This window comes from Cynocephalus volans, chromosome X, assembly GCF_027409185.1.
Source record: "Cynocephalus volans isolate mCynVol1 chromosome X, mCynVol1.pri, whole genome shotgun sequence".
Classification (NCBI taxonomy): Eukaryota; Metazoa; Chordata; class Mammalia; order Dermoptera; family Cynocephalidae; genus Cynocephalus; species Cynocephalus volans.
Genome location: NC_084478.1, coordinates 21,596,482 through 21,624,132, shown reverse-complemented (window position 1 = coordinate 21,624,132; position 27,651 = coordinate 21,596,482). Strand labels below are relative to the sequence as shown.

At 39.8% G+C, this 27,651-nt stretch overlaps 1 long non-coding RNA gene across 2 annotated transcripts in view; it reads right to left on the bottom strand.

Annotated features, from left to right (window-relative positions):
• Positions 1 to 779: 779 nt before the first annotated feature.
• LOC134366696 (uncharacterized) overlaps positions 780 to 27,651 on the bottom strand; it is a 99,157-nt gene continuing 72,285 nt past the window's right edge. For both annotated transcript variants that reach the window (XR_010022356.1, XR_010022357.1), the window contains 2 exons: positions 21,198 to 21,268; positions 780 to 11,686 (listed from right to left, as the gene is read on the bottom strand). This is a non-coding gene — a long non-coding RNA (uncharacterized LOC134366696). The remainder of the gene's footprint in view (positions 11,687 to 21,197; positions 21,269 to 27,651) is intronic.

The following is a 27,651-nucleotide window of genomic DNA, read 5'->3' as shown; positions in this document are numbered from 1 at the left end:
ACAATAAAAACTGAGAGAAAACCTGATTTGGGGTTATTTTCCTAGGAATCCTTCTCTCTTGAAGGAATTCTTCCTGGGATTAACCCTTTCAGGCCTCTCATTGCTCTGGAGAAATGGACTTTGAGTAATCCTTTGTGCTCCATCACCCGGTGAGTGGTGACAAAAATAATTACTGTTGTAGAATAGTACTACATGCCAAAATATCCTCATCCCAATCCCATAACTTTTTGGCATATGTGAAATGTGAAAGTATGTTCTGATATAGTTTGAATGTTTATCCCCTCTCTAAAGCTGATGTTGGAACTTAATCCCCAATATGGTATTTGAAAGGTGGGGCTTTTAAGAGGACCATGCCCTCACAAATGGATAAATTAATAAATTAATGGTTTAATGGGTTATCAGGGAGTAGATTTGGGACTTTATAAGGAGAAGAAAGAATGTTGAAATGCCCTTGCTCAGCCATCTCACTATGTGATACCCTGCATTGCCATAGGACTCCATAGAAATCCCACCAAGAAGAAGGCCCTCATTAGGTGTGCCCCCTGAACCTTGGACTTTCCAGCCTCCAACACTGTAAGAAATAAATTCTGTTTCTTTGTAAATTACCCAGTTTTAGGTATTCTGTTATAAGCAGCAACAGAAAATGGGCAACACACGTTCTAAGAAAAGTCTTATGCACCACAGATAATCACAGATTACTCTACCACCTTCTTTTCATGCCTCCATATAGGGAATTCAAGAGATTTCAGGGCTGATCAAGGAAAAAGATAAGACCACAATAAGGCAGCATACACAAGCTTTATTTGGCCAATGCTTTGACAGGTTTGCATGTGGGGGAAGTCCCTCACAGCCCTAGACTGTCCAGAGGCTTCCGGGCAAGTGAGATACATATGGAGTAGTATTTCACTGATCTGATAGGCCATTACTTTCCCAGGGCTGGGAAAGTACACGAGCAAATGTTTGACTGTGGTGATAGTCTAGCATGTGCGGTAGGACTTAAACACAGCGGAAGTGATGCTCGGAATACCCAGTCAGTGACTTCCTACAGGCACCTTCACTGCAATCAACCAGGAGACTACACAGCAGAGCACTACTGGAAAGGTCATCAAGTGCTTGAGAAGAAAGGCATTGCCAAGGGCTTAAGAAAACTGGCACGCACTCAGGCTATGAGGAAAATGTAAAGCATCACTACATTAAAATGGTACACTATTTTCAGAACTGGTTAGGTACATTACCTCCAGTGGGTTGTGGTGACTGTCTCAGCAAAGCTGAAAGATTTTACCAAAGGGCAAGTGACTATGGCAATAACAATTCCAATGCACTGTAGTGGCAGCTACTTCACTACCATCAAGTGAGGTGGCAAAAAGGCAGAGTGACAGTGGAAGGCATCACTCATATTGAGCAGAAAATTTCAGCAACATTGTCTTGGCAATCCTTTGGATTTCAGAGAAATACATGAGTCTTCATTACACTGCACTGATACACTGCCTATCCTGCCCAGGTCTGTACACAAACTGTACACAAACTCAGCACCGATTTTAACACTATTCGGTAGGTACAATAGGACGTAAACATAGAAAGTGATGTTTATAAAAATCAATGTAATGGATTGTAAACTGACATTGAAATTATCATCAAGCCAACCTGCATGCAGCAGGGGATTTAATAGGATAGATTTCAAACATCTGAACAGAAAGCATTCAGATCCGTTGGTAGGGCCGGACTGTGGCTCACTCGGGAGAGTGCGTTGCTGATCACACCAAGGCCATGGGTTCGGATCCCATATAGGGATGGCCAGTTAGCTCACTGGGTGAGCATGGTGCTGACAGATCCGTTGGTAAAACAGTTTTTCCGACCTGTGAGAAACAACAGAAATGGTACTACAAAGATATGATTTACTGTCCAGTCTTCCCAGTGCTGGTGAAGTAAATTCAGTCGGGTGTAACAAGTCAGATGTCACACATCTGAACAGAAGGGTGTTGGATACATGGATGTATCATTTTTTAGATGAAATGTGAGAAAAAAAACACAAATAGCACCACGCTGACTCGATAGATTGCCCTTTTTCCCATAGCTGAAAAAGTACATGTCTAGCAGGTGCTGAAAAAGGTGAACACAGGCAAATAATGGTTGGTAAAAACCGTCCAATGGAGTATAAAACAGGCACATTCATTGCCATTTAGTTGGGCTGTATCCAGCAGGGCATTATGGAAGAAGTCATCAAGCATTTTGATCAAAAGGGACACTGATTCATATCCATGACATAGCTTTAACTCTGCGAGGAACGCTTGAAGCAGCAGTATGATAATCTACTGGATCAGCCATTTTCTCTACTACTGCTGGAGTAAATTGACATATGGTTGGCTGTGGTCATTGTCCAACAGTTGCTGAAGAATATGCAAAAAGGTAAATTGACGCTTTACAAGACTAATTCACAGACTTCCTATAACCAATGAAAAAAAATGATCTCAGAAATACTTGTCGTCTTTGTCCAACAGGTATGTAATGAGGTAAACAGGTGAAAAGTGATATTTTGAACAGAAATTCAGTGGATTGTAAGACAGGTACCAACACTTCTTTCAAGTTTGTGAGCTTGGTAGAGTAACTCAGGAAAGAGAATGCAAGGTAAGTTCAGAGGACGAGACTGAGACTTGCTTCCATGAAATTCAAAAAGAAATAGGGCACCTCTAAAGCAGAAATACTGATCACAAAGATGAACCATTTTTCTACATGAGATAAAATACAACAACAAAGAAAAACATCATTTCTGGTGACTATCCAACAAAGCCTGTAGAAAATGACCAACAGAGGGAGGGATGCTTGCAGACACTAATTCAGTAGACTCTCAGCAGTGCAATGTCATCCAGCAATACAGCAGGCAATGGGGATAGGAGCAAGAGGTCATGAAAAAACTAAACATGAAGAGAACGAGCCTCATGAGCAAAATACACCTTACCCACTAGTGAAACACATGAAATAAAACACATGCATTGAAAAGAGAAAACCAGATACTTCAAAACCAGAAATCCATTGTAAAAAGTGATATGAGGTGCAACAGCCCTTCAGAAAATCAAGGCCGGGAATGCAGGGAGTGATTTTTGGGAAGAACCAGTACACTGCATTCTACCACATGCTCCACACATTCCTCCACAGGACAGCACCCAACTAACCTCCCCCTCATATCTTACACCACACGCCCAGCAATGACAAGCAAACAGTCCGAGCTGGGGTAAACGAAAGACAAGGCGCTTGGCACTGAAACCAATCACACCCTGCAGTCAAAGATAGGCACATAAGGGCCAGCTAGGCTGTGTCACCCGAAGGAGGCTGAATTCACAGCCCAAAGTACTCACTCCAAAAATGCAACACCTAAAAAAGGGACTGGAAGAGGAGACAATAAAGGAAAATAACTTGGATAACTCGATGTCTGAAATGCCAATTCTGGGCCCACGCTTCTCACCAATCAGGGAGATACGGGCTCGGCCCCCTTCTGTACCGTAAAAGAACATCACACAGCAAAGCAAGAACATGACCCGAGTTGGGAACACAGGACAAGTAATTCTCAGGGAGACACACAAAAAGGCTTTGGTTCAGACACCCGCAATTCTAATACAGTGGAGGGAAACCCCGGGATTGGAACACAAGTGCAAGTGAAGCAATTAGAAGGGAAGACAAGCAAGCCCCGCCAGCACTATGGATTATATTTCTCCCCCCGCCATGAGAAAACAAGGTGTCAAGGAAGGATGCATGCATTCATCTCACGGAAAAGACAATCTTGACTACCGTGCCAAGAGGTGTGACACTGGGGATGAGACCTATGGATGAAATATCTGCGAAGGATTGTACTAAAGGGAATTTCATTTCCTTGGAGGATAATGTCACACAATGGGAACATACGTGACCATTCCCGAAGCAGTACAGAATAGAAGATAGTCAGATTCTGGGGGAGAACGTCATTGAGACAGGCATGGGAGCCAGGGGAACAGGCCAGAGTGCACAGGAATGGCCAGCTTCCCTCACGGGAGCTGACAGAAAAGCGAACCCTGCCCGCAATGGACACGCCCCGCAGAAACAGGAAGCAGTCAAAGTGGGGGAACTGGCTCTGGGGTAAAACTGACTTTGCCTTCAAGGGAGGGCGAATCCTCTTCTCTCATAGGGAATAGGGAATATCTTGGCAGATGTGCTTTCCCAGCAGGGTGCACATGCTATGAGCACCCCGCTATGAGCCTTTGAGAGGAGTGAAATAGGACCTGTCGTGGAGGACACAACCAGGGTGAATACGAACCTAGCATTCTAAGAATAATCACCATAGGGACAGCCGGTGGGGACAGAAGCGAGAGTCTATCCACTTGCTGAAGGACAAGAGGAGGAAGAGCAACTGCATGACATTTCTTCCATTACTGGCAACACCCTTCAGCAGCAGAAATTCTTGGAAATGTGCCAACACCTGTCTTCATACAGGACATTGACTAACCAGCTCCTTAGGGGACAACAGCACCTGAGAGACTGAAGGCCGTGAATGCAGAGAGTCATGTTCGGGAAATCCAGTACAAAGCATTCTACCTTCTCGACCATCACATTTAACCCTAGGGGACCTCCACATGGTTCTCCTTTCATATCCCACAGCACATTCTGGATGATTTCTAAAACTGGGTCCTTCGAGGAGCATTTACTCTGTGAATCATTCTGCACTGAAGGGATACCTTCTGTATTCATGATTGGAACTGTCTTTGTGGACAGGCCTGGCTCATGCAGTGGACGCTCCGTTTCTAGCACCAAAAACTTGGTGCACTGCGGCTGCAGCATGCACACTGGTAATCTAAAATAACATCTCTGACACCGAGCCCCGACATGCTGATACAGGCTACTCTACTGCTCTCATGTCCAGTGTCTACAAACAGGCACTTGAAAACCTGCCACCATACTCCTGGACAAGAGGACCCAGGAATTCTGGCTGGATAGAAGCTCGATTTCGGACCCTACACACAGCATCAGAGAGCAGTGCCAGCACCAGACTTAAGTTGGAAACACAGGACAGGTAATTCTCAGGAAGACTCACACAACGGATTCAGTTCAGACACCCTCATTTCTAATATAGATGTGGCAAACCCCGGGATTGGAATACGAGAGAAAACGAAGCACTTTGAGGAGAAGGCAAGCAAGGCCCGCCACCACTATGGATTACAGTTCTCCCACTTCTGAGAGAAAAGCCAGTTGTCAAGGAGCACGCATGTACTCATCTCACGGAGAAGACAGGCTTGACTACCCTGGCAAGACGTGTGACAGTGGGGATGAGACCCATGGATGAAATATCTGTGAAGGATTGTACTAAAAGTAATTTCATTTCCTTGGAGAAAAACTTCACACAATAGGAAGATGCGTGGGCATTCCTGAAGCAGTACAGAACAGAAGACAGTCAGACTCCAGGGGAGAATGTCTTTGAGACAGGCATCAGAGGCAGGGGAACAGGTCAGAGTTCACAGGAATGGCCAGCTTTCCTCGCGGGAGCTGACGGAAATGAGATCAGTGGCCTCATTGGACAGGTCCAGCAGAAACAAGCAGTCAAAAAGGGTAACTGGCTCTGGGGTAACACTTCCTTTGCCTTCATAGGACCGTGAATCCTTCTTGGTACATAGGTACTAGGGAATATCTTACCAGATGTGCTTACCACCATGATGCACATGCTACCAGTTGCCCGCTAATGCCCTTGAGAGGACTGACACAGGACTTGTCGCAGAGGGGGAGACAACCAGGGGGAATCCCAACCCACCATTCTAAGAATCACCAGTATAGGGACAGCCTGTCGCGACAGAAGCGTGAGGCTATCCACTCACTGAAGGACAACAGGACGAAGACTAAGGGCATGACTTTTCTTCCATTACTGACAACACCCTTCAGCAACAGAAATACTTGGAAATGTGCCACCCCTTGTCTTCATACAGGACATCGACTGTAACCAGCTCCATAAGGGACAAGAGCCCCTGAGAAACTGAAGGCCGTGATTGCAGAGAGTCATGTTCCGCAAATCCAGTACAAAGCATTCTACCTTCTTCACCATCATGTTCACCTCCACGGCATATACACGCGGTTCTCCTTTAATACCTCACAGCACCTTCTGGCACATTTTTACAACTTGGACCTTGGAGGAGCGTTTACTCTGTGAACCATTGTGCTGTGAAGCAACACCCTGTGTATTCATGAATGGACCCGTCTATGTGGACAGGCCTGGCTCATGCACTGGAAGCTCGCTCAGTCCATGACACCCAAAACTTTTTGTACTATGGCTGCAGGGTGCATGCTTTTGATAACTAATAAATTCTCTGATACGGAGCCCTGACAAAACGTCACACAATGGGAACATAGATGGGCGTTCCCGAAGCAGTACAGAACAGAAGATAGTCAGACTCCAGGGGAGAACGTCTTTCGGACTGGCCTCGGAGCCAGGGGAACAGGTCAGGGTTCACGGGAATGGCCAGCTTTCATCACAGGAGCTGACGGAAATGCAATCACTGCCCGCAATGGACACGTCCGCAGAAACAAGAAGCAGTCAAAGCGGGGGAACCGGCTCTGTGATAAAAGTGCCTTTGCCTTCAAGGGACGGCGAATCCTCTTCTCACATAGGGAATAGGGAATATCTTTCCAGACGTGCTTTCCCAGCAGGGTGCACATGCTATAAGTACCCAGCCATGAGCCTTGAGAGGAGTGAAATAGGACCTGTCGTGGAGGAGGAGACAACAAGGGGGAGTCCAAAGCCAGCATTCAAAGATTACTGTCCCCACTGGCTGTCCCTATGGTATTGATTCTGAGAATGCTGGGTTTAAGCAGGTGGGGACAGAAGCGAGAGGCTATCCACTCACTGAAGGACAAGAGGAGGGAGAGCAAGTGCATGACGTTTATTCCATTATAGGCAACACCTTTCAGCAACAGAAATACTTGGAAAAGTGCCACCTCCTGTCTACATACAGGATATGAACTGTAACCCGTGTTTAAGGGTACAAGAGCACCTGAGAAACTGAAAGCCATGAATGATGGGAGTCAAATTCCCCAAATCCAGTACAAAACTTTCTACCTTCTTGACCATCACGTTCACCCCCAGGGCACCTTCACACAGTTCTCCTTTCATAACCCACAGCACCTTCTCGAAAATTTCTAAAACTTGGTCCTTGGAGGAGCGTTGACTATGTGAATCATTCTGCTGTGAAGCAACACCCTGTTTATTCATGAATGGACCCATCTTTGGGGACAGGGCTGGCTCATGCACGGGAAGCTCAGTCCAAGACACCCAAAACTTTTTGTACTATGGCTGCAGGGTGCATGGTGTCGATAATTAATAAATTCTCTGACACCGAGCCCTGACATGCTGATTCGAACAACTCCACCGCCCTCACGTCCTCAGTCTCCCAACAGGCACTTGATTACCTGTCATCACACTGATGCACGAGAGGACCCAAGACTTCTGGCTGGATAGAAGCTCGCTTTCGGACCCTACACACAGCATCAGAGAGCAGTGCAAGCACCAGACTTAAGTTGGAAACACAGGACAGGTAATTCTCAGGAAGACCCACACATCGGATTTGGTTGAGACACCCTCATTTCTAATATAGATGTGGCAAAACCCGGGACTGGAATACAAGTGAAAACGAAGCACTTTGAGGAGAAGGCAAGCAAAGCCCGCCACCACTATGGATTACATTTCTCCCACTTCTGAGAGAAAAGCCAGTTGTCAAGGAGCACGCATGTACTCATCTCAGGGAGAAGACAGGCTTGAGTACTCTGCCAAGCGGTGTGACAGTGGGGATGAGAACTATGGATGAAATATCTGCGAAGGATTGTACTAAAGGGAATTTCATTTCCTTGGAGGATAATGTCACACAATGGGAACATACGTGAGCATTCCCGAAGCAGTACAGAGCAGGAGATAGCCAGCCTCCGGGGGAGAATGTCTTTGAGACAGGCATCAGAGGCAGGGGAACAGGTCAGAGTTCACAGGAATGGCCAGCTTTCCTCGCGGGAGCTGACGGAAATGAGATCAGTGGCCTCAATGGACAGGTCCAGCAGAAACAAGCAGTCAAAAAGGGTAACTGGCTCTGGGGTAACACTTCCTTTTCCTTTCTTAGGACCTTGAATCCTTCTTGGTACATAGGTACTAGGGAATATCTTACCAGGTGTGCTTACCACCATGGTGCACATGCTACCAGTTCCCTGCTAATGCCCTTGAGAGGACTGACACAGGACCTGTCACAGAGGGGGAGACAACCAGGGGGAATCCAAACACACCATTCTAAGGATCACCAGTATAGGGACAGCCGGTGGCGATAGAAGCGTGAGGCTATCCACTCACTGAAGGACAACAGGACGAAGACTAGGGGCATGACTTTTCTTCCATTACTGACAACACCCTTCAGCAACAGAAATACTTGGAAATGTGCCACCACTTGTCTTCATATAGGACATCGACTGTAACCAGCTCCTTAGAGGACAAAATCACCTGAGAAACTGATGGCCGTGAATGCGGGGTCATGTTCCGGAAATCCAGTACAAAGCATTCTACCTTTTCCACCATCTCGTTCACCCCAGCTGCACCTCCACATGATTCTCCTTTCATATCCCACAGAACATTTGGGAAGATATCTGTAACTTCATCTTCAGAGGGGCATTTACTCTGTGAATCATTCTGCCCTCATCAATAACCTGTGTGTTCATGACTGGCCCTGTCTTTGTTGACAGACCTGTCTCTTGTGGGTGAAGCTCTGCTTGCAGCACCCAATACTTGTTGTACAATTGCTGCAATGAACCTGCTTGCTATTTAAAATAACCTTTTGCAATCTGGTACCTGACATAATACGACCAGTATCTCCATTGCCCTCTGTCCTTTTGGAGCGGGAAATCATGGTCCCAAGAGGGAGGGATTCAGTCCCATCGCTCAGACCTTCATCCACCAATGCCAGGAACCAAGGAACCCCTGAACCACCAGTACTGTGCAGTGGTGATCAAGGTGGTCTGGCCTGTTCTTAGGAGTAGGTACACCCATAGGGAAAAGTTCTACTGGGATGGCACTCCTGGGATCATTAGGCACGCTTGCTGGCCACCATCAAAGCGGCATGATGCAAAGGGAACACACAAGAGGCTTCAGGATGTTGTGTGAGGAGGTGACAATTAGCCTCATGGGCAACCATTTACATCTGGCCATCACAGCATGGAACCTTCATTTCCCTGGGATCTCCTGGAAATAAACAGGTCGCTGTGTGTTTAAAGCCCACATGCCATGAGGAAGGATGATGTGTAGAAGCTCTGACCGGGGTGCACACATGACCAGTTATTAACCTGAGCACTGCTCCAAGGGAAAGATGGTCTTTTCTTGCCTGTGCACTAGATAGACTTGTGGTAGAATACTTCTAATAGTGCCTGCATGGCCCTGTCAATAAACAATGAGAAAGTATAGATCTTAGAAATCAGTGGCTGACATAGGAAACCTGGAGCATCCCCGTCATCAAGTGTTGTGGTATGCACTAGACGTAGGTTCGTATAGCACTGCAGTTTTTGGCAAATGCGACAACCCCCTTTGATTGTAGATGACAAGGATGTCATTCTCTGTGAGATTCATGTAATGAATGTTCAACAGAGCCTATAATTTTCCTCATGCTGCTGGTTTAATGAAAATTTAAAATGTAGAAATGAAGAGTTTTAAGAGGAATTTAATCATCTCCTTGGATAACGAAAGTCTTTCAGTAATGTGAATATTCACTGAATCCCCCATACCTTTAACTGCTAAACAGGGCTTTCTTATGCGGCCCTGTAGTGTGCTGAATAAATGCTGCAATCTTAGGTACTTTTCCACGTTATTTTTAACCAATGTACCTGCATCACTCCTGTGGGGAGTCACCATGCTATGGCAGCATGCATGGTAGTTTCTAAATCAGTAGTGATAGAGGTCAATCTGTCTCTCTCATGGGCATATAATTTTTAGGCCCTAATTCAATCTCTATAGCAGATATAACGAGACCAACTGTTTTTCCTCAGGGAGGTGAGGGAAAAAAAACAAAACAAAACTCAGTACCAATGTTCACCTAGTTCAGCAGAAATTGAAGGTAGCCAACATATGGCAAGTGGTTCTAGTGAAATTATTGCCTGGTATACATAATATGGCACCGTTTATTTTCTCACACAGAAAATATTGTGCTGGGTAAGTGTTCAAAGCCTGCATCATATGCTGCATATATAACCGTAAGTGGCCCCGAGGAAAGTGAACACAGAACAAGTCATTCATATGGAAACCAATCCAATAGACTGACCTTTTAAGTGGCATCCAGCAAAGGGGCAGGGAATGGGATGACAGAGGACAGCTCACCAAGCACCATGAGAAGAAGAGTTGGAGTTTCCTGAGCATAATCTTCACTCAGGCACTGGGGAAACCCCTGAAGCAGCAGTTCGTTGACACTAGACCACACTAGACCAACAATAAATTCTGATGTACACAGTAGTTGTAGTGAGTTACATGTGATGTAACATCCACTAGAAACTGAACGTCATGAACATAGGGACTGATTCCGAGGAAAACAAATCCACTGCTTTCTATACCACACTCTGTATTATTCTCATCTATTGGACTTCCACCTGGTCCACTTTTTATGTCTTAAAGAACATACTAGAAAATGACTCCAAACAACCCTGAATAGGATAAATACTGGGCAAGTCATTCTGGAGTGGAACAATACCCGCTTAGGTAAGACCAACACATCATGGTAATCAAGCCTGTGTCATCCAGGGGGAGCTGTGTTCAGAGCCAACAACAATTGCTGGCCCTGTTAGGGTTCAATAAAAAAACAGAGAATCTGGGAAACCAATGACTGCCATGCTAGTCTTGACAACTTCATTGTCAACAAGTCACGTGGCCTCCACTGGCTTCATGTTCACATCCGACATCACCACTCGACAATGGCAACAATTGGCTGAGTGGATAAATGCGAGGGAGCTAGTTTTCTGTACGAATCGTGCAATGGATTTGAGCCAGGCTTTATAATTTCCATCATGCTGTCAACATGAAGTGAACATTTAAAATGAGTTGATATGAAGCACTTAGGAAGGGAATCACCTCTGTTACTATGACGTCCTTCCAGTAACGTGAGGAATCACTGAAGTACGAGCACTGTGAATGTTAGATTGCTAGACCAGTTCATTTTGTCTCACCTAAATTCCTTCTGGGAAAAAAAAAAAAAAGCAACTCAACCTACGGAACACATTGGTATTAACAGATGTTCTCTGCTTAAATATTTGGCCCTACATTTCTCCTGTTTCCCATTTCTACCCACTTTACAAACCAGGGACATTGTGAGGACCAAATTAAATAGTCATTTTGAAGTTACTTTAGAGTGATAAAGCAGCTTCTTGAACCTCATCTCTGCCGGACAATTACAAGGAGCAGCAATACCATGAAATGACAGATCAGCCATTCTCTGTGGGTTTGGTGAAGTACGCGGGTCCACGGCGAGTTGTAGCTGTCGCTGAGCAGGCCGTGAAGGATTTGGAGACAGTGTGAATGAATCTTGGGAAGAACAATCCGACGCAGTGTATACCTGGCACCATCACTGTCACCAAGCTGAGAGGCACGAAGCAGGCATACAGGAGAGTTCATCGCGTGTTGTGAGCAGAAGGGATTCAGACTCACACCCACGAAGTTCCTTATGACCTATGAGGAAAACTGGAATCAGCATTACAATGACTCTAGAGACTGCCCGTCCTTCTTAGGTCTGATGAAGCACATGAACGCCGGCCAGCTGTGGCCACTGCTCAGCAGGTGCTGAGGGTGGTGAATGCAAAGGGGTTGTGAAGATTCCTAGTACGGGTTGAATCTCCCTTTGTGTTCACCACCTATGAAAGGAAGAGTAAAATGGTTCAGAAAATAATAGAAATAATTACAATATAATATGGTTATTGCTTCCATTGAAGAAGTGTGGAAGTTGGTGTAAAAGCACAGAGAATGAGAAAAATATTGTCCATTCATGTTTCTCAAACTTAGGCTGCACCACAATGACTTCAGGCTCTTGTTAAAACATAAACCTCAAGAGTTTCTGATTCAGTAATTTTGTTGTGTGGCTTGAGAATTTACATTTCTATCATTTTCCCAGGTACTTATGCTGCCTGTTTGGGGTCACAATGTGAGAATCACTGACTTACACTAATGGGGGACACTTGTAATGAGGTCAAAGTCGAGCTGGGTCTTCCAGAGCATATAGAGTCCCCACGGATGATTTTAGCAGAAGGATATTAGAGACAACAAACAGGCATCCTTTTAAGCCACGAAACAATAGCTATGGGGAGTACGGATCAGGAAAGACCTCAGAGATACCGGGTTTCACAATTGAAGATGGAGTATATGTTTACAAGTGAGACAAAGAGTAAGAATATTCCAAACAGAAGAAAAATATAACATATGCAGAACAGGAGAAGGGGAAGGAAGCTTGTTCCATTCAAATAATTTCTAATACTGAGATCATTCGTGAGGTCAGCAGAGGTGATGAGGACATGAATGAGAGATGTTCATAAAGTCAAAACCTGAGGTCGCAGTAGTGCGGGTGTAGAAGAAGAAATAAAGGTGCAAAACAAGGGAATCCTGAGGAATTCATGACCAGTTAGATGAGAGTGAATGAAAAAGCGAAGTACAGAAAGGAGTCTGATTATTCGTGGACTTTTCAACACGATAGTTTGTAAATGTTAGGTCTTGCTAGAGAAAACGTGAGGAAAACTATTCTGTGAGTATGTGTGTGTGTGGCAGTGCTGGGCAGGGGAGTTTGGTGGGTAGGGGCTGTTATGTGGAGAGGTTTGAAATGTATCAAAGAGGTAGCTAGATGATGAAGAATTCTCAGGCACAGATTTATGACGTGAGAAAAAAAAGAAAGAAGCCCACTACATTGTACATTGGGATAGTTGTGCTCTGGTGGCATTTACTCATCCTTAAATGACCACCTGAGAAGATATTTTGCACTTTTGTTGGCCACAGGGAGATAAATGGACAGTGTGAGCCTGGGATCTGCTAGGGATCAAGTAAATGGTTAGTTCTTTCTATTTTGGGGATCGTCTGTTGATTTTGTGACTGACAGGGCATTTTTAGAGACTAAGGAGAAAAAGCAATGGAGAAGAAATGGGTGAAGATAGAAAAGGTCGGAGAAAGACTGCCTTCGAAGAACCTGTCCTAATTCCTTACATAAGTATGTTTTCAGCATACGTGTAAGTGATATATTTCTCTCTCTCACATACATGCATGTATAAAACAGAAGGACGCTGGTTTGGGTGTAAAAAACAATCTATTATGTAGCCACAATGAGTAGCTTTACCACTAACAAAGCATTCCTTATTGAAGTGTTTATCACTTTGGCTTCCAGGGGACTGTCAGATTTGGCCTTAGTGAACACTTATATCAACATTTAGGCAATTAATAATCATAGAATTAAATTGTAATTTTATCCGAAAATGTGCATAGATTAGATTAGTTTTAACATTGTATACTGAACTTAAGGAATTTTAATATAGGCATTTTATACTGGAAAAGAAAATATTATCAAATAATACTACTATATGAAATATTACAGAATTATAACTTTGAAAACAGTGAGAGTTTTTATTTTATATAATTTTAAATCTCAAATTATTTAACGAGGTTTTTGTTTTCTCATTATTTCTAAAGAACATGTGCTATTGACTTTCTTCCTGCACTCTAATGGATCAGGCCGCATCTCTCTGCAGGTGCCCTCACTCGACCTTGGTGCCGCTGTCGTGTGTCAAGAACCTACCGTAGATTCACGGGCCTCCTGACCACTGAGCTTGTTCTCTGTGCTCCCAAAGGATCCTCTGTGCCCTTTTCTCACTACTTGATATCATTTCCTACTCTGTGAACACTGTTTGTTTGCTTCTCCATCTCTCTCACTAAATGGTGAACCCAAGAGAAAAAGTTATGCCTTATTTTTCCTTATAAAACAATATCTGGCAAAGAGTAGATGTTCCATAAATGAGATGGGAGGTGTACAGCAGATAAGAATGTAGGAAAACGTATACACTAAACAGACATTTTCACCAAACAGTGGTAAAATGATATTTTAAACAATAAAAGATTGTAATATTTCATCTGTCATAAGAGTTTTCTCTGTAATAATACATTCTACTTAGTATATGCAATGACCACATTTGTATGCAATATATATTTCTAGTTATTTCCAGATGATGATGTGGGCATTTCTTTTTCATTATAATTTTTCTCACGGACACTTTCAAAATTACTACTATATAACGACACACACACACATACATTTTATAAATGCTACTACATAATCTAATATATAGCATTAGAGTAGTATATTAATATATTCATATAATACACCATGTATATATACTTTATTCATCAAATTTAGACAAGGTACCTCAAATTTTAATATATCTGCATTTAAAAAATAATAATCATGAAAAGAAACTTTTTCTGCTTCTCTTCATAAAATATTTTATGCTTTCCTTTCTTCAAACTTAAAGACAAATGTTGACTTTTTTCCCAAATAAAACTACATTTATTTCGGGTTACACCCTCTCTAAGCATCTTCAATTCTCACCAAAAAGCACTCAGAGAGAACCAAGCTACAGCTCACATAATAGCACAGCAAACAACCAATTTTAATTCAGTTTTTAATTATTGCCATTTTTAAAATTTAGGTAGGCGAATCTCATATTGTAGAGAATAATCATGCTTTACCACTCATATATACTGATTATGATGATGGCTATAAAGATAAAGGAGGAGCAAGAAAAAAGCAAAGGGAAGACAAGGAGCAGGAGAGGAAAGAAGAAAAGGGAGAATAAAATCCTACACAATTATCAGGATATTATGAAGCCACAATGTCCTTACCGAAATTTCTGTTCCTAAGAACAAAAACTCCATCTGTGACTTGCCTTTACAATGAAAGTGCAAAAAGAGCAACTTCTGGAGTTCATTGTGTCAAGACTTAATTCTCAGCTGCATCAGTTTCCATGGCCAGATTACGTACGCCTTAAACCCCAGTAACGTCATCAAACACATAATATCGATCTGTTAGTGTCTGTAAAAATTAAAGTAAATAACCCACTGCAAGTTCTACGTGCGACACCTGGCACACAGTAGGCACTCAGAAATCGGGGCCTCTCATTATCACTGGTTCCATTCCTCTGTAAGTAATATCCTTCCCTTTAACACAGTATTGCTGTTGCTTAGGCATTTTGGTTTCATTGGTTAATTTGGATGTCCACTTAAGCAATGCTAAAACACAGTGAACATTTTCATAAGCCTGTAGCTATTGATCACATAATTGTTCCTTGATGAATTATAAGTGCCCTTTGAAGCTGAGATCAAGTCATGTTTATCTCCTAATGGAACAAAATAGGATATTCTTTTGATAAATATGCTTTCTGTGACTGCACCCATTTTCCTTTTATTGCTCCTATAAATGGCAGTACCTGGCACCAATAATGAAACAACAGGTTACAGTAAAACCACCCTTTTACAAAGCTAAGGGGAATGCAGAAAATGGTATCACACAAAGAGTACATTAGACAACCTGCTCGCAAAAGTGAATAATTGAGAGAAAAGTTGTAAGGAGATTTCAGCACCAATTCTTACTCTGTTATTACATTATGTGAAGTAAATTAATTCCAAGGCACCATTGTTTTTTCTCTTCTGTGTGGAAATGTAACCATTCTATTGAATAACCAGTACTGAATCTGGGACACAAAAAAATGTATTCCCTGGGCCTTCCACTGCCTATTTAAATTTGTTCACTGTCTAAACTGTGCACCCCATGGATAAAATCTAAGTATGTTCACAACTTTTTCATTCACTGATAGAAAAAATTATCTTCTGGCCACTTTGGTATACAAAAAAAAAAAAAAAAAGACTCATTTTAGTAAGTAACATATTCAAGTACGTATAATAAAGGTAAAAACTCAAATATTTATTTAAAATTATATCTTCTCTGTCTACCCTGAAAATCAACAACTCCGCTCCTAGCATGTACCCATGAAAAATAAGTGCTTATTTTCACCAGGACAAATGTACCACAATGTGCATACACCCTTATCCAAAGTAGCCACAGACAGGATAAATTCAAATGCCAGGCAACAACAGAATGGACAAATATCCATGTGATGGAACATTCAGGCAATAGAATACTACACACAAAAAGCAAATGGAAACTGATCCTACAAACGACTACAAAGATATTACTCTTAGAAAAAGAAGCTGGATACAGAAAGTACATATTATGTGTCCAGTTAAAAGAAGTTATCTCTTTAAAATGTTTTATTAGCAAACTATACATGTGGTATACACATGAAATACATAAATTATTAATGAAGTGAACACATGTATACCTACCAGAAAGAGAACATTACCAATGTCTTTGGAACCCCATACATACACTTCCAAAATTTTACCACTATGCCTCCTAGAAAAACATACACAAACATACAAACACACACACATACACACACAGCAAACATTTAGTGATGATATTTCCTTGGTTTTCTAGGTAATATTTATTGTATTTATATGTCCTATGTATTTGTCTTTCATAACATAATATAAACAGAGAAGAGTGAAAAATACCAAATAACCAGATCCATGTACTTAAGAAAAGAGAACACAGCTTATACACACCACTCAGGTGGAGAATGAAACATTGTCAGACTTCCAGAAGAAGAAAGAGAGATAATTCCCTTTACCACCTCCCATCACAATGCCTTCCCTTTTCTCCATAGCTAATCACTGCCCTGCCTCCTAACATTTTAGACGGATTTTGCATGTTGTAGAGCAAAGGAATAAAAGAAATCCTGTAACTATTTCTTCTCTACCTGGAAAGCCAGGTGGGAGGAAATGACCTCCTTATAAAAGTGCTAATGACATTGGTAATGACTCTTTGTAAACATGCTAATAGTTATCACTGTCTTACCAGAGCACAACTTCTCTAGCTTGTTTATTCTAAATAAACCTAGAAGGGCAGACTTCAGGAGAGATGTGCGAGGATCTGGGTGAATACTAATCCCTGTAAAACAATCATTGAACTGGTGAATATTATATCAAAAACATTTGAAGTTTCTGGAAGTTAAGGGCACATAGCAAACAGAAAAAGAAACATTCAATAAAATCTACTAAATCTTGGTAAGAACAGTAAGAGTCTATGACTGTGACATTTGAGTTATGATCTGCTCTCATGCACCCTCCTTCCAGCTCTGTTACAGAATCTCTACTGCAGGAAGTGAAGACAAGAAGACAATCACTCCCTCCTCTCACAGCATACAATGTAGAGCTCCAATTTCACCTTGGGAGGACAGGCTATGTCTCTCATTCACCACCTCCCCTACAAGCCCTCTGCTGAAGAAGCTCTATTCCAGGAAAGCACTGTCAAGATGACTGGGGTACATTTTTCTCACCTAGCTCCCACTTGTAGGGCAAGGGCTCTGCCCCAGGAGGTAATTTCCCTCTCCTGTGTGTCTTGTTGGGCAGAAGTTGAGTTTTGGAGAAGGCAAGCCAAAAAGGCCAGGTGCTATCTCCTTCCCCCGCCAGTGCCCATTCTTACAGCAGAGATGTCACTCTGGCAGAAGTGGATCTCTATCCCGTACCCTAACTAAGAGACTTAGTAGTAGTGAGGTTTTGCCTACGGGAAGAAGTAGGCTGTACGGACTAGTATATCTGCAGCTGTGCCTAAGGGTACTGACTTTGTATGGGACAGAATGTGGACAGTTCATGCCCACGGGCTTCAAAAGCAATGGAGACATTGGTGACAAAATATTAAGGGGCTGGTGGGTCCATGGAAGTAGTAGCAACAGTGAAGTTGGAGAGCAGCTAGAAAATTAACAGAGAGAACCAGAGAAAGAGAAAGCCAGGAAGGGCCTATTTGTGATCACACTTATGCTTGGGGGTCCAGAAGGATGTTTGCATGTTTGAGGCTGCATCCACTGAGAAGTTATTGGAGTAGGATGTGGAGGAAGACTTTAAAGCATTCCCAAATTACAAATAGGTCAATCAGCAAAAGGTAAAAATCTCAAAGGCTCAAGTTGCTTAAACATAATCTGACAAATCAGGGGCTGAAGAATAAGCTATTCTCAACCCGGTGGATTCCTATAAAGCCAACCTGAAAAATAAAATTATATTCAGTCTGTTCTTTCTGATGCTAAAAGATAAAACTTTGAACCTGGAATGATGAAAGCAGCCTCCAAGCAGCAAATAGATCCAAAAGTAAAGGATGAACATTTTTCCACTTTAGGGGCTCAAGTACAACTTTTCACCAACAAGTGTTTTCTGCCGATAAAGGGAGCATCCCTAGGAAGCCAGGCTAAAAAGATAAAAACAGAGAGAAAATCTGAGCAAGGATATCAGAAGCTGCACTATGAAGTAGAAACAGACTTCCAGTCAAGTCACTCAACAAACAATAAGCCTGTTTGGAGAATAGTATCCAGATTTAAAATATTACTAATATGTCCAGTTTTTAACAACAACAACAACAAAACCTGAAGACATGCAAAGAAATAGGAAAGTGTGATACATATACAAAACAATAGGCAAACAATATTCAATGCCTTTAGGGGAAACCATATGTTGGACTAGCGGAAAAATAGTTCATAACAGCTATTACATGGGGAGTTATTGTTTAATGGATCCAGAGTTTATGTTTACAATGACAAGAAAGTTTTGGAAATAGAGGTGATGGTCACACAGCACTGTAATTGTAATTAATTTCATGAATTGTATGTTTAAAACTGCTTAAAATGACAAACATTATGTTATATACATTTTTACCACAATGAAAGATATATGTATATCAGCTTCAAGTAAGTAGAGAGATTAAGTGTGTTTAACTGAAGAGTAAGTTTTACATATTCTTTAAGATCATTAAATGAAAAAATCAGCTTTGATAAATAGGTTCAAAGTACTAAATAAAACTATGTTTAAAGACTTAAGGAAAATGTGATAACAATGACTAATCAAATAGTGAATATCAAGTAAAAACAAATCCAGACTTAGGGAGAGACTTTCATTAGAAAAAAAGGAAAAGAAATCATTAGAAAGAAAGGGTAATAGGGAGAACACTCTGATCTCATTCTTTGCAAGTACACATAAAACATTGTCAAGAATAGACGATACATTAGGCCTAAAACAAAGCCAAATTAATTCAAAGGAATTGTAATAAAGCAAAGTATGTTCTCTGACCACAACGGACTTAAATTGGAAAACAACAGAAGGAAATAGAGAAATTTACTAATAAGTAGATATTGAACCACACCGTGAAAGACACAGTGGGACAAAGAATAAATCACATAGAAAATTTGAAAATCTTTGAGATGAATGAAAGTGCAAACAAAACATCACAACAAATTAGGGGATGAAGCTGAATAAACAATTAGAGGAAAATTTATAGCTGTAAGCATCTATATTCACATAGTGAAAAAGATCTCAGATAAATGACTTTACCATAACTAGAAAAAGAAAAGTAAATTAAAACTAATAAAAGCCGAGGGCAGAAATAAATAAAGATTGTAGAAGAAATAAACGGACAATATAAAAAAATAAAAACATCAATGAGAGCAAAAGTTGATTCTTTAAATATACCAACACAATTGATAAATGTTTAGGTAGACTGACAAAAAAAAAAAAAAAAAAAAAAAAAAAGCTAAAATAACTAAGATCAGGGATTAAACAGAGGAAATCACTCTCAAATTTGCACAAATAAATAAAAGGCTTATAAGAGTTTACTATAAACAACTACATGCTAAAAATTAGATAACTTACACAAAATTGACCAATTCCTAGAACGGCATGAACTAATCAACTTTTTCAAAAAAGAAAAAAACAAAACAAAACAAAACAAAACAAAAAACCAGAACTTCTGGATAGAAATATAACAAGTAAAGATACTGAATTAGTAACTTCTAAGTAATATCTTCCCATGAAGAAGAGCCCATACCCAAATGGCTTCACTGGAAAATTTTAAAGAACACTTAAACAATAAATAACAGCAATTCTTCACAAAATGTTCCAGAAAATTTAAGAGGAGAGAACACTTCCCAACTCATTCTATATTGCCAGTACTACCCTGCTACCCAAACCAGACAAACACATCACAAGAAAAGTATAGACCATTATCTCTTATGAATACAGATGCAAAAATCCTTGACAGTATATCAGCAAACTAAATCCAGCAACATATGAAAGATTAAACATTATGACCAAGTAGGATTTATGCTAGGAATACAAGATAGTTTCAATATCTAAAAATCAATCACTGTAAAACACCACCTTAACAGATTAAAAAACTAAAATCATATGATCATTTCAAGATATTCAGAGAAACACATGACAGTATACAACACACTTTCATAAAAGAAAACAAACTAGTAATAAAAGAGAACTTCCTTAACCTGAAAAAATGCATCAACAAAAAACCTACAGCTAACATTGCACTCAATGAGAGAGGGTATGTTTTCCACCTAATATCAAGAACAAGATAAATATGTCTACTCTGACCATTTTTATTCAATATGTTTCCCAGAAACAGACATAAGGTATACAGATTGGAAAGAAAGAAGTAAAACTATCTCCATTGGCAGATAACATTAAACTATATGAAAATTCTAAGAAATCCACTAAAAATTAGGAATAATAAATCAATTTCACCAAGGATGCAGAATACGAGGAAATACACAAAATCCATTGTATTTTTATACAGTCAATGAATAGGCCAAAACTGAAATAAGGAAAACAATTGTTTACATCACAAGATATTAATTACTTAGTAATATATTCAATTAAACAAATGCAAGACTTACAGATCTAAAAGCACAAAACAATGTAGAAAGAAATGATTAAAGATTTAAATAAATGAGAAACAATCATATTTAGAGATAGCAAGAATAAACATTTTTTTTTTTTTTTTTTTTGTCTTTTTGTGACCGGCCATACCGCATCCAGCCAGTGAGTGGATCGGCCATCCTTATATAGGATCTGAACCCGCGGCGGGAGCACTGCTGTGCTCCCAGTGCTGCATTCTCCCGAGTACACCACGGGTTCGGCCCGAGCAAGAATAAATATTTTTATGATGGAAATACATCAATTGGAAAAGAATGTTTTCAACAAGTGGTACTGGGCCAACTGGATATCTACGTGCAAAAGAAAGAAGTTGGACCCTTACCTCACTTCACACAGAAAACGGAACTCAGGTGGATCACAGATCTAAATGTAGCTGTCACAACCAAAAGGCTCCTGGAAGAAAGTACAGGAATGAACATGTCTTACCTTAGGTTAAGCAATGATTTCGCAATTATGACAGCAAAGCACAAGGAATAAAAGACTGATAAGTTGTAACTCATCAAAACTGAAAATGTTTTTGGTTCAAAGAACATCATGAAGAAAATGAAAAGACAATTCACAGAATGAGACAAAATCTTTAGAAATCATATGCCTGATAAGGGATCTATATACAGAATATGAAAAGATCTTTCTCAGTAAGATAAAGACAATCCAATGTTTTTAAATTGGCAAAGAATTCCAATAGGAGTTTCTCCAAAGAAGATACACAAATGGTCAATGTTCACATGAAAAGACGTCAAACATCATTAGTCCTTAGGGAAATGAAAATCAAGCCCAATGGTATACAACTTCACATCCAAAAGAATTAGTATAATCAAAAAGACAGATAACAAGTATTGGTGAGGAGAAATTGAAACCCTCATATGTATCTCTACAGTTTCGTAATTCTTCAACAAGTTAGACAAACAGTTAGTATATGACCCAGAATTTCCAACCTTACCTGTCCAGTCCAGATAACTGAAAACATATGTCCATGCAAAAATTATATCCAATTGTTCATAGCACCATTATTCATAACAGCAAAAAGTAAAAACAACCCAAATGTCTGTCAACTGATTAATGAACAAACAGAATGTGATAGAACCATAGGATGGAGTATATCTGCCATTAAGAAACCTGAAATACTCATCATTCTGAATCTTGGTAAAACTCAGGAAAATTAGGCTGAAGTTATTCTCTGCACAAAATAGTGTATACTTGTCTCTCCTTGCTCCTTTCCACTAGATACAGCCAAAAACCCTGGAAAGAATACAAAACACAACTAAAAAGAAACTCTGAACAGTGGTCAGAAGAGGGCAGGCATCTAAGTGGAGGGCAAAGTGAAGGAGGGCAGAGCAGCAGGCATTTGATGACGACACACCCTACAAAAGAAGGTGACCTAGACCTGGTATTTCTCAAAACCCAGCAAAGTAACATAGTTTGGCCCCTGGAGGCTCATTTCTCCCCAGGATCCAAGAAGAATTCTGCCCAAATCGCCAGACTAGCCAGATGGAATCAAAAAGAGGGGTGTTATTGGAAATACTGATGACAATAAAGAGCCAAGGAATGTGCTAGACTTCCCAACTTGACCTGAGACCCTGTTCCAATCAGTGCATGGCAGGATGCGCTGGCAGGGATCCCGTCACAACAACAGTTTGTATGTAGAAGAAGTCTGTTCATATTCATTGGTGAATGGCATTACATTGTGTGATATACCTTATGTTACCCATTCTTAGAAATGGTGAACTTTTAGATTGTGTCCAGCTACTAAGTATTACTGTTTCTATACATGTTTTGGCACAGAGGTGCATTTTTAGGATAACTATGTAAGTTAGAGTAGAATTACTGAGTCGTATTGTATGTGTCTATTCAGCTTAATAGAATCTGCCAAAATTGTGCCAGAGTCCTGGCTCTAATTTCTCTTTCCACAAACTATGTATGAGAGTTCCTCACTGACACAAGCTATTGTCAAGGTGAGAGATTTATGTTCGCCCAGGCCCTCTGGATGAGGCAATTTCACCTATGGCAGGGAGTTGGAAACAGGTGGAGCATGGCAGAGTTGTTAAGCTGATGAAACAGAGATTAAAATTCGAGGCTGCTGTGCAGCTGAGATTTACGTGGTACGACACTCTAGATGAGGGAGCTGTTCACAGGACCAAGACAGAAGTCGGTGTGGAAGTTTACTATAGATCCTTGGTCAGGGCCTGGGCTGAACATGTGCACAAGACTCATCAAGGCATAGCAGAAAGTGGATGTGAGGCTAAGAGAGGAATGGAAATAACAGAGGTCTTGCAGTGCCCATTGACTATGGGAAACTACAGCAACCTACAGCAACCTACAGCAACCTGTTAGATAATATTCAATCATCAAACATATACTTAATCAGAGTGCAATATGAGGAGGGAGAGGAACCGATCAGGAAAGAAAACCATATGATTTGTAGAAAAGAGGCAAAAAATTCCCAACTTTGCAAAAATATATTCTAATTAGAAATCCAAGATTAAAGGAACCAAAAAATCAAACTAGATATGCATGTGGTACATCATACTTAAGCAGCTAAAGCCAAATAATAAAACTCAATGTGCCAGAGAAATACAAATGAATTGCCTTCCCATCTGGGAATAATGATGTAAATAATGGCTGCTTTCTCAAGAGTATCCACGGAGAGCTGGAGAAAAATGGACCAGCATCTTTCCAATGCTAAAGAAAAAATAAGATTGTCAACTCAGAATTCTATATCCAGCAAAATTATCCTTCCAAACTGAGAATGACATAAGAAACATCCACATAATCAAACCTTAGACAATTGGCTGCTGGATAACCTGTAATGCAATTAATACTACAGTAAGTTCTTCAGACTAAAGTGAAGCAACACTTCATGGAAATTAAAAATTACAGGAAAAAATTAAGAGCACACACAATAAAGAAAATAGGAAAATATGTGGTGAGTGATCTTTCTCAAGGGCTGCTGGATTCAGTTTGATAGTATTTTGTTGAAATTTTTTGCATGTTTCTTCATGGGGATATTGGTCTATCATTTTCTTTTTCAGTTTTTCTTCTTGTCTGTTTAAGGAATTATCCCAGGGATGCAAGAATGGTTTGACATTTAGGTTGGTTCTGCATTTTGGCTATTTTAAGTACAGCTGTGATGAACATGGGAGTGCAGGTAACCTTCCACATGATGTTTTCCATTCTTTTGCATATATTCCTAGAAGTGGGATTGTACCCCCAAAACATGTACAATAAATTATGCTCCAGTTAAAAAACAAAAGAGTGGTTCAACAAATGCAAATCAACAAACTGATACATCACAGCAACAAAATCAAGGACAAAAAGCAAATGATCATCACAACTAACTCAGAAAATGTATTTTATAAAATTCAATATCCCATTATGACAAAAACACCAACAAACTTGGTATAGAGAGAACATACTTCAACACAATAAAGGCCACATATGACAAACTCACAGCTAATATCATACCAATGTGGAAAAGCTGAAAGGTTTTCCTCGAAGAACAGGAATGACACAAGGATGCCCACTCTCACCACTCTTACTTAACACAGTACTGGAAGTTTTACTGATAGCAATTAGGCAGGAGAAATAAATAAGGGGTATGCAAATTGTAAAGGAGGAAGTCAAATTGTCCCTGTTTGCAGATGACATGATCTTACATATAGAAAATCCTAAAAGCTCCACCAAACACTCTTAGACGTGATTAATGAATTCAGTAAAGTTGTAGGATACAAAATGAACATACAAAAATCAGTAGAGTTTCTATAAACCAATAATGAGCAAGCTGAAAAAGAAATTAAGAAAGCAATTCCATTCTCAAAAGGTACAAAAAAAGATAAACTACCTAAAAATAAATTTTACCAAAAGGATGACAGATCTGTACAAGAAAAACTACAAAACAGTGATGAAAGAAAGTGAAGACACAAAGAAATGGGAACACATACACATTCCACATTCACAGACTGGAAGAATCAATAATGTGAAAAATACCACACTACCAAAAGATGTCTATAGATCCAACTCAATCCTTATCAAAACGCCAATGACATTCTTCACACAAAATAGAATAACAATCCTATAATTCGTCTGAAACCACACAAAAACCCTAATAGCCAAATTAATCCTGAGCAAAAGGAACAAAGCTGGAAGCACCACAGTACGTGATTTCAAAATATATGCAAAGCTATAGTAACCTATACAGCATGATACTGGCATAAAAAAAGACTAGAAACTAATAGAACAGAATAGAGAACCCAGAAATAAAGCCACATATTTACAGCCAACTGGTTTTCTTTTTTCTTTTTTCAGACTATAAAATGATTAGTTGATAACTTTAGTTAAATCTTGAGTAATTTTTTTTCTGTTGTACATCACAAATTATATATGTCATACAAACGATTTTTTCTTCTTATTTTTATTTATACATATTTAGGGGGTTCATAGTTGATTACCAGTATTTGCGTATGGTGTGTGATGATCAAAACAAAACTGATTATGGACAAAGACACTAAGAATATTCATTAGGGAAAGGACAGTCTCTTCAATAAATGGTGCTGGGGAAACTGGATACCCATATGCAGAAGAATGAAGTTAGACCCTACCTCTCACCATATACAAAATCAACTCAAAATGAATTAAAGGTTGAAATGTAAGACCCAAAATTATGAAACTACTAGTAGAAAACATAGAGGAAATGCTTCAGAACATTGGTCTGGGAACAGACTTTATGAAGAAGACCTCAGAAGACCTCAAATGTACAGGCAACAAAAGCAAAAAAAAAAAAAAAAAAAAAAAAAAAAACCAAACAAAAAACCAGACAAATGGGATTACATCAAACTAAACAGCTTCTGCACAGCAGAGAAAAAAAATCAATGGAGACAACCTACAGAATGGGAGAGAATATTTACAAACTATGCATCTGACAGAGGATTAATATCAGGAATATAAGAAGAATTCAAATAACTCAAAAGAAAAAACCAGCAAATGAAAAATCCAATTAAAATATGGGCAAATAAGCTGAATAGACGTGTTCCAAAAGACAACATGTAAATGGGCAACAGGTATATGAAACAAAGCTCAACATCACTAATCATCAGGGAAATGCAAATCAAACCTACAATGCAATATTACGACATTCCAGTTAGAATGGCTAATATTAAAAAGACAAAATACCAAAGGCAGGCAAGGAAGCATAGAAAGAGGAATTCTTACATACTGTTGGTGGGAACGCAAATTAATATAGCCATTATGGAAGGCAGGACAGAAGTTTCTCAAAAAACTAATAATAGAACTACCATGTGATCCAGCAGTCCCACTACTGGATATATATATATAAACAAAGGAAAGGGAATCAGCATATCGAAGAGATGTGCGCACGCTCATGTTTATTGCACCACTGTTTATAATCACAAAGATATGGAATCAACCTAAGTATCTATCCACAGTTGAATGGATAAAGAAAATGTGGTATGTGTACACGTGATACTATTTAGCGATTAAAAACAGTGAAATCCTGCCATCTGCGGCAACACGTATGAGCTTGGAGGACATTGCATTAAATGAAATAAGCCTGGAGCAGAAAGAGAAATACCACATATTCTCATCCATATGTGGAAGCAAAGAATTTTTATCACGTGTAAGTAGAGAATAGTATGGTGGTTACCAGAGATTACCATGCTGAATTCTTATCAGAAGGATAAAGGGGTAGGGGATAGTGAGAGTTGATTAACAAACACAAAATTACACCTAAGTAGGAGGAATAGGATTTAGTGTTCTATAGCACTGTAGGGTGACTGTAATTAAGAACAATTTATTGTATAAATTCAATCAGCTGGAAAAGAGGATCTTGAATGCACCTAACACAAAGAAACAAAAAATGTTTGAGGTAACAGGAAAAAAAATGCCAGTGGTTACCAGGTTCTCAGGGAGAGAGAGAGATGCACAGATGAACAGGTGGAGAACAGATGCTTCGTGGGGCAGTGAAACTATTGTGTATGATACTGTACTAGTGAATACATGACATTACACATCTAGCAAAACCCACAGAACTATACAACACAGAGAGGGAATCCTAATGTAAACTTTACTTTATAATAGTTTATCAATATTGTTTCATAACTGTAACAAATGTATCACAGCAACGCAGGATATTAATAATAGGATAAACTCTCTGTGTGTGTAGGGGGGTATTTTCTGCTCGATTTTTCTGCAAACCTAAAACTGCTATAAACTAAAGTCTACTACTCAAAAAAAAATAAAATGTATGGGGAAATATAAGACAATTTTTCTATTGTTTTTAAAATGCATTTCAATGTATAAAGCAAAAAATGAAAAAAATAATAACGTATATGGAAAATATATGACACCAAGACCACAAAGTCCCATGTCATGAGGGTACACTTACATGGAGTGGTACAAACATAACTCTCAGTACACCAGGGCAAGATAAAGGTTGATATGCCACTCCCTAGAGCAACAATTCGACATGGTATAGGTAGTAATCTGGTGACTGGCTGTATAATTCATTCCCCCAATCTAATCTGTTTAGTATACTCATTATTTACTGTTTTTGTTTCCTAACAAACTATACCTCAATAAAAGTACTTGCATCATATGGCTCATACCTTGTGCATGTTAAAAACTAAAGAATAATTTATTAAATCTATGAAATATTTAACTTGAAAGAATTATGTATAATGAAACAGAGAAAAAGCACTCTTCAGGAAGATCATTTGCCATAACAGCAATTGTTTATCTTATGGACATATAGACTGAATTAACTT